This window comes from Echinops telfairi, unplaced genomic scaffold (genome assembly GCF_000313985.2).
Source record: "Echinops telfairi isolate 266 unplaced genomic scaffold, ASM31398v2 ScPeMD7_13;HRSCAF=56, whole genome shotgun sequence".
Lineage (NCBI taxonomy): Eukaryota > Metazoa > Chordata > Mammalia > Afrosoricida > Tenrecidae > Echinops > Echinops telfairi.
The window spans coordinates 410,267-418,309 of record NW_022103910.1 but is presented as its reverse complement, the minus strand read 5'-3'; the positions used below and the strand labels follow the sequence as shown (position 1 = coordinate 418,309).

Below are 8,043 nucleotides of genomic sequence, written 5' to 3'. Positions count from 1 at the left end.
AGCTGCTAATGGAAAGGCTTCAAGGCCATCCAGAGGGCATCTTAGAAGAAGGGCCTGACTGTCCACTTCTAAACAACTCTGTGGAGCACACTTCTTTTTTGGACACACATAGGGTCGCCGGGAGTTGAGCATGGCCCCATGGCAGATGGGGTTTTGTTAGGAGGTGGCCTTGCAAAGAGAAGTTGTCCCTCGTTCTGAGTTGAATCTCACAGGCTAACAGCTGGGGCCTTTTCAGCACCCTGGGTGATCTCAGCCAAACAGGGATGAACAGCAAATGTGGTTTGCACACACTGCGCATTTCAGAGCCGGCCGGCTTGAGGGCCAGGCTCCTTGTTGGTGAAGCAGAGACTCAGTCAGACACCCTGGAGAGTGCAGTGGTGAGCTACCCGTGCCCCTGATGCCTTGGGGCCGGTGCCTTCAAGGGCCAGGTACCTGGACCTCCTCCAGCACTGTGCTGATGCCCACAACACCACCCCTTCTAAGGGGAGCCTCTGTCATTAAAGCTCATTAGGGCAAGAACCTCTGCCTACAGCTGCCAGGGCCCTGCCTGTAGACCCAAGCGGTACCTCACTCTGTCCTGGAGTTGCTTTGCCTTTATTCGTTTTGCTGTGAGAGAAAAGAACACTGGTTTGCCTGCCTGTGCTTTGGATCTGTTGGCTTCTCATAAGCATGAATCAGCCAATTTGTCTCAGGGTATGTGTGTTTCTTCGTAGACGGCATGGGAATAATTTCTTTAGTGGCAGAATAAGGGGGTCGATACCATCCAGTAGTTGGTGTGGAGACTGCTCACCCAGCCCAGGCACCAGGGACCGTGAATCCTCACATAGCCATTTTCAGCTGATGGTTTGTCATATCTGATGACCCACGTGAGATGTTGATGGCAGCTGACCATGTTTGGAACAGGGAGGCAGGGTTTGAGCTCTTCCTCTTATCGTGTGACAGCACTGAGGCATGCTGTCTCGAAGCTGTTAGCATTGGAGCATTGTGAACAAAGACATTTCCCAGTTATAAGGGGCAGGTACTCAGGAACTGCTCAGCTCTGGGTTAACTGCCTACCCTGGGCTAGCTTCCCAAGCAGGCAGTTTCCCAAGGGGAAAGTGGAGAAGCCTGTTTCTGCTGTGGGCGACCCTTTACCCACCCCTGAGCAGGCAGCCTTCTGGACCTGCGAAAGAGTTACAGGATATTGCCCAAAGTGCTCTGAAAACGGCTGCTCAACTTTACCCCAGCTTTTCCCCCAAAGCTACAGTTGTCACTGCCACCACACCATTGCAACTCGCAGCAACCCCTCTTGGGCAGAGCAGAAGGGTTTACGAGTTTGCACATCTTTCCTTTTCCCCCCACAGAGTGGTGGGTGGATTTGAACTGCTGACCTTGTGGTTTGGCGCAGTACCAGGGTACTTCCTAGGTGTACTTTGTAGGAGCGTACAGAACAACCCACTCACTAGAGCGTGACCTAGAAATCAGGCCAGTTGCTGTGTGTAAGCTGTGTTCAGATTCCAGAGCAGGCAGCAGAGAGGTGCCGGCGAATTTGGGGAGAGGACGACACACATCCGAGTGTGAACCCATCCGATCCTGTGTGCTTCTGTGATTAAGCAAATATGAAGAAGGATTTGTTTCATCAGCAAGCTGCAGCGAGAGGAGTTTTGTTTCCTGCTGGCTGTGCAGCATGGCACGTGTGTCAGCAGCTGTTGTCTTGTTATTGGCAATGGGATTGCCTTTGTGATGACTTTAAAAAATATATATGATATTTAAATTGGGGGTGGTCGGGTGGGGAGGACACTTTCTAAAGATCACTCCTCTGAGCCCCTGGCCTCATAACATTGGGAAGGTCACGGGGTGGGTTCGGGAGTGAGGTGCCACCCATGCACTAAGGGAATGTTGGAAAGAGAATAGCCAGCAGCCTAGTGATCTCCTCTCAGGTGCATTACCGCTGCTGCACGATGCTCTGAACAGGCTGCTATTGGCGAGTTTTGTGCTGCAGGGTATGGAGGGCAGACGTTAGCTTAACTTTTCTGATGAGAAAACTGAGGCTCAGGTTTCAGTGGTCAGTGGCTCCTTTGGTAGCAAGCCGGTTAACTGGCCAGTGTGTGACTCTTCACCCTGAAGGTGGCTCTCCGAATTTGATTTAGTCTGAATCTTCCTCTCCTGTCTGTTTCCGAAAGGGCTCACCACCCCCCAAACAGAAAGTCAGTACCCTTTCTGCAATAAAACACACCCACCCCAGTGCCTGGGAACTGCTAGTAAACTTTGGTCTCTGTGCATTAGCTTTATTTTAGACAACTCACGCAAGTAAGATAATGCAGTGTCTTTCCTTTTGTGTCTGACTTCATTGAGCATACCGATGTTAGGTTTATCGCCTGAGAACCTATATCAGAACTTCAGTTTTTTATGGCTGAATAATATTTTGTTCACCAGTTCTCGGTTGTAACGCTTTTTGGCTGCAGTGGATAATTCTGTGATGAAGACTGGTGTACAGGTATCTGTTTGCATCCCAGCTTTCATTTCTTTGTGCATACATCTAGGAGTGGAATTGCCAGAGGGCTTTTAAAAAAATAACCTTCAGATCTAGTGAGTAGAACACTCCCAGGTACTTGGTTATCAGGTATCTTTCTGTTTGTGGGGCAGTGCTAGCTGTTCAAAGTTGTGATATAAAGAATTACAGAATACTGGGCACACCTTCCATACTTCCTCCTACCCAGCTCTCGTCCCTTCTTCCACACCAGGGTCCTTATATTGGCAGCCAGCTGTTTAGTCCTTCAGTGGCTGTGCACCTCCAACTTTTCCTCCATTTGTCTGCCCCACCGCTCCCTCCAACTTTGGTTCCCAATCCTTGAGAGAGAGAGAGAGAGAGAGAGAGAACGAACGAACGAACGAACATGCTTTCTCCAGGGGAAAGCACAAGAATTTTGGAGTCCGAGCTAGAGTCCTGGCCCCACCCCTTAAGATTATTTAAATATCCTGCAAGTAATCTAGCTATTCCTTTATAAGCGTTTGAAAGACAAACAGAACAAAAACTAACTTCACCTCTATACCACTCAGTCAATTCCTATAATGACCAGGGAGAATTGAATGGTAGGCATGGAAAAGTTCCATTTACTTGTAGTTCCATTTTTGTCCATGGCCAGTTGGGAGGCTCCTTCTTATGTAAAACCCCCAGCACATTTTCTTTTCCTTTCTTTGCACATTTTGTGTTACGGAATTTGTATCACATAAATATATTCTCCTAGTTATTAGGGGAGTACTCTAGACTTCTGTTACTATATTGAACTGTGTTTTCTATTATTTCTATTTTTAAATTCCTCAAACAAGGTGTATTTTAGAGGCCTCTCCCCATCTCCTTGGTGAGCCAACTAGGGGCTCCTAAGCCGATTTCCCTCCAGGGAACTCTTGCTGATGAATCTTGCCACCTGCCTTTGCCTCCCACCCCCGGTGAAGGCTTCTGTATTTAGACGTAGGTCACCTTGGCCACCCTCTCTTCCCAACCACCTTCCACAGACAGGGTGCAGAGCATCTAGGTTTTCGGGTATGTTGGGTAAGAGAGTGATGAAATCCCAGGTCCCAGTGGCCAGGCAGGAAGAGTTTACAAAAAGGCTGGCCTGCCCTTGAGCAAGTGGGCCTGGACTTTGCACCCCCCCAGCTGGTCGTGGCTGCCTCAGAGAGCTCAGGCTTTGTAACAAATGGCTGCCAAGTAGCAGCTGCTGCTTGGCCTCCAGAATCTGGTCGTCCTGAAAGGCCTGGCTTGTGGAGAGGTGCCCCTGGGAGAGGAGCCGCAAGAGGTGAAGTGTCTTCTTTTACAGACAGGACCACTTCTAACCAGGACTCTGCCCCACTTCCTCAAGACAAAGTGCAGGGCCCAGGGGCAGTACGGAGAGCAGCGAGTACATCACAGGATGGGTGGCTTTATCTGCCTTCTGAAACCTCCTCTCCACCCTCACCCATTTACCAGCGATTCATTTTCTAATTTTTACATGTGCTTTGGAATATTTAATCTCACTCAGATACTTTGGGGAGGCCAAAACTGGTCTTGGAAGTCAATTCATGCCACTCTGCTGAAGTTGTTTTTACCACAACAATTAAAATGCCCAAGTCATTTTTATTTTTAATAGGGAAGTTGCTTCCCTATTAAAGTTGCTTCCCCACCAAGTGGGGAAAACAACCATCTTTACTCCCCAGATCTCAAACTCTGAAGAACTACTCTGTTTACATACCCAGTGGACGTGTCTCCATGCGTGTGCCCGCGGCCCTGCCGGGCCCCCCCTCCCCCCCACACACACACACTAAGAGCTGATCAGGACTTCTCTGTACAGCTCTTGGGGTAGGGGCTCAGTTTTAGAAGGAGAACTCAAAGGTGGCCGAAGCCTGTGTGTGGCTAGGGTGGTGCTGTACAGGGAGTGGGGGGTGGGGGGGTGGAGTTGGCTTCCTGTCAGCACTGCAGTCAAGCCTCCTGCCTTCTCTCACATCCGACTCCCCATTCCTGAGGAAGCTACAATGAGCCCTGTTGTATACATGGAATCCCCCCACCCCCGAAACTAAGCTGAGTATTATGACTTACATATCTGCTTGGACTTTTCTCTGGGTGCATGGGTCACAACGCTGCTTCTTCCTGGTCCTCCTGGGGACATCTTGGTTCTGTGTCGCATTTCCTCTTGAAAGCTTGTTCTCCAGCTTAGATCAGAATCCCCTGCAGGCCTTGTACCCCGCCCTGACCTAGAGGGCCTGATTTCTTCTAGAGGTGGGGCCCAAGTATCCGCTTGTGAGCGGGCACTGCTCTTGGAGACAAGAGTCCGAGGTTGTGTGGTATGAGGACACGAGACTGGGTTTCTCTGTTCACTGTTTGCCTCCATGGAATTCTGGTTTTTGCTGGCCACTTTTACCCTCCCCCAGCCCCTACTGCTTCCTGAGACATTGCTGGCCTGGAGTCTCCACCCCACCCCTTAAACTTCCTCTTACTCCAGCCCAAGCTGCATCTCCACAGCTGCAGAAGCTGCCAGGACACTGGCAGAACACTTGTTTGCCCCCTGTTGAGGGAACCAGCTGGCCAGACCTTGGCGGTTGTGGGTTTGGAGCAGGCCTCCCGGGCCCTCCAGTACCCCTTCCTTTGTAGAGCCTAGGATGTCGACCAGGATGGCTACCCATCCCTTCGCAGCATGGGCACTCTCTGTAAGGGCCGTTGCCAGTCTGAGGTGGGGTCCTGTCCAGCCTTCTATTCGTGGAGAGGTCAAGATTGAGGAAGGGAGGTGTGGCGTGGGAGTGGGTGCTTCTTTGGAAAGGAAGACCCTGGAGCTGGGTAGTCTGGAAGGGCAGAGAGGATTCAAAGTGAGTTTGCTAGAAATCAGGGATTGTGATCAAGATCATCTGTTCTCTGGAGCCCCATGCCTTTCAGGAATCAAAGTTTGGCCAAATAAAATCTATAGGGTTTAGGAAATGGATTCACTCTGTTCCACCCCACAGGAGCCCCATGACCTTGGAGATAACTCACTTAATCACTATGCACCTTAGTTCTCTCATCTGGACAGTGGAGCCGTCTTCACTGGGTTCTTAGGTCGGTTAAAGGAGGGAATGAGGGCAGCCCGTGGTGCATGGTATTTGGAAATCTCTAGTTGCTGCTGCTGTTTTCTGAGGACAAAGAGAGGTGATGTACCCTGAATCAACAACTGGGTCAATGGCATGAGGGGTGGGTGCATGTGCAGAGGGGTGTATGAGGGATGAGGTGAGAGTCATAGGTTTTGTGGAGAAGAGACTGAGCAGAGAGTTCAGGCTTCATGGAGGCCAAAGCAAGAGAGACCAGGAGCTAGATTGGGACCAGAGCGTGGAGAGCCTTGAATGGCAAGTTAAAGAGCCTGGCCGTTTCCTGTCATCTTGAAGGGAAGGAAGTGAGGGCTGTGTTGGACACAGAAGAAAACCAAAGGGTCTGCACCACAGCCTCAGGTCCTGAGCTGACACTTCACCCACACTTTTCTCCTGAGCAAGAGATGCACTCCCATCTTTTCTCTGCAGCCCCTCCTCGTTCACCTGCCAGCTCCTGGTGTCTGATTGCTGGAAGGCTCTTCGTTACACTTGCAGATTCAGTTTTACCAAGGCCATGCCAGCCTGGGGGTGAAGGGGCATGGTAAGGGGGTGACTCATGGGCTGCCACCCTATCCAAGGCCTAGATAGAACCCCATAAGCCAAGAAACATCTACTTTCTCAGGCTCGGCACCCTCATCACAGCTGTCTTACCCTTCAGAGAAGCATGGGAGGCAGCCTGGCTAGAAGAGACCACTTTCAGGTAGAGGGAGAAAAAGCTATCTGGCAGAATCTAATCTCTAGCCTGACTCCAGTCCTGTCTGCCTGAGCCCATCTTTCAAGAGCTGTCTTTGCTGCTTGTAACCAATCCACTGTAGCAGCTCAGCGTCTTTAAGTCAGTCCGAATTGGTCAGCTGTGTATCACCTATCCAAAGTACTTGCAAGCATTGTTTTCTGCTTAGCACCGTGGCCCTTCTGGTAAGTGTTGTGTAGCCTGGCCTAGATTTATCTATGGGAGCATGTTTTTCAGGCCCAAGCTACCATGCTAGGATATGAACTTATGCCATATTTTCTGGGGGCCTCAGGTTTCCCTTCAGGAATCCTGGCTTCTCGAAGCTCAACCTTTTCTTCTTTTGTTCTCATCTTCCCTTTATCTTCCATTGCTATCTTGTAGGATGTTAGTCTGTTCTGGCTTTGCATATCATTGTTCCCTTATCTCCTCTGCAGATGACCTCTCTTCCCACATGGGACTCTGCCCTCTCCAAGTTAAGCCTTTTTCATTTGGATTTGGGGAAAGTCTATATGGGAATGCAGATCAAGAAATGCTGCATCTCACCCCCAGCACCCAGGAGATACACTCCTCCATGTGCTTTGTCACCCATGGGATTCAACTTGCCTCATCATGGTGGGACCGGGGTGGGTGGATCTTGAAGTTTCTCCCCTGAGCCACCCTGTAGTTTTCCATTCTCAGAATTCTGTGAAAGCCCCCTGATTTGAGCCGCTGCTAATCTAAAGTTTGGCAGTTCACATTCACACTGGAAGAAAGACCTGCTGGTGATAAGCGGCTGTAAAGACCACCCACCCACCCACCCCCAACCCGAGACAATGGCGGCAACACATCTTATGTAAAGGCACCCAAGATTGTTAGAAGAGAAGAACTTTTCGGAGGGATCCCACTTGTTAGCGTGAGGGGCTGCGACGCGTTGAGATCAGCTGGTCTTGGGCTCCGAGGTACCCAAACCAGCGGTGACACAACTGCAAGACATTTTCATACAAATACATTTTCATTCAAATCCAGGACCAGAAGATTGAAGGTCAAAGGTCAAGTCTTTCAGCCTGATTTCTTGGTTGGGACGTGTTCAGGGTTTGTCCCCTTGGTTCCTGACTAGATCTGGTAGGTTATGTTGTAGACTTTTAGACATATATATTTTTTAAATAATGGAAGGCAGTAGACCCAAATTTTAATACAAGTGTTAGTTATGTTCTGGAAAATCTCATTCAGGGTATTTGAATTAGACCCCCAAGAGTTTTTTTAATTGATAATGTATAGGCTTATCTACTTACTTTACCTTAGATCTTGGAAATTTCTAGAAAATACATGGAGCAACAACTCGCCACCATCCCCACCCTGCCTTGCCAGACTTTGTCTTTCTAATAAAAATTGGTATTGATTTAAAAACAAATAACAGAAGTAAGTTTTGCTTGTTTCTTAACAGTGTTTCGTTTCACCCCAGGCATCCAGTAGTGTGGAAGGGTAGGGATGATCTCAAAGGAGAGTTTGTTGGCCCATTTTGAAAGCTGCATGGAAGTTTAATAAAATTGGCTTGATGTATTTGAGGGAAAGGGTGGGTTATGTAGATGAGGGGACTTCAGAAAGGGTGTGGGAAAATCCTGTTATCTTCTCTTTATGTTTTTCCACGAACTTTTTGAAGGCCCTCTCCTATCAAGTACAACAGGGATTTTTATCCCGCTGCCCCTTGATAGGTTTCTGTGACCCTTTACCCTCCTGTTGGTCCAAGGCTCCCCAAGCCCCTCCCT

The 8,043-nt window shown here is 49.3% G+C and overlaps 1 protein-coding gene across 2 annotated transcripts in view; it reads left to right on the top strand.

The window, feature by feature from the left end:
• The first annotated feature begins 7,328 nt into the window (after window positions 1-7,328).
• The window catches only part of RREB1 (ras responsive element binding protein 1), a 91,783-nt gene continuing 91,068 nt past the window's right edge, over window positions 7,329-8,043 (top strand). Inside the window, exon 1 of one of the 2 annotated variants that reach the window (XM_045287372.1) lies at window positions 7,329-7,399. The gene's annotated coding sequence lies outside the window, so the exon portion shown is untranslated. The remainder of the gene's footprint in view (window positions 7,400-8,043) is intronic. The other variant, XM_045287373.1, reaches the window with a different exon arrangement.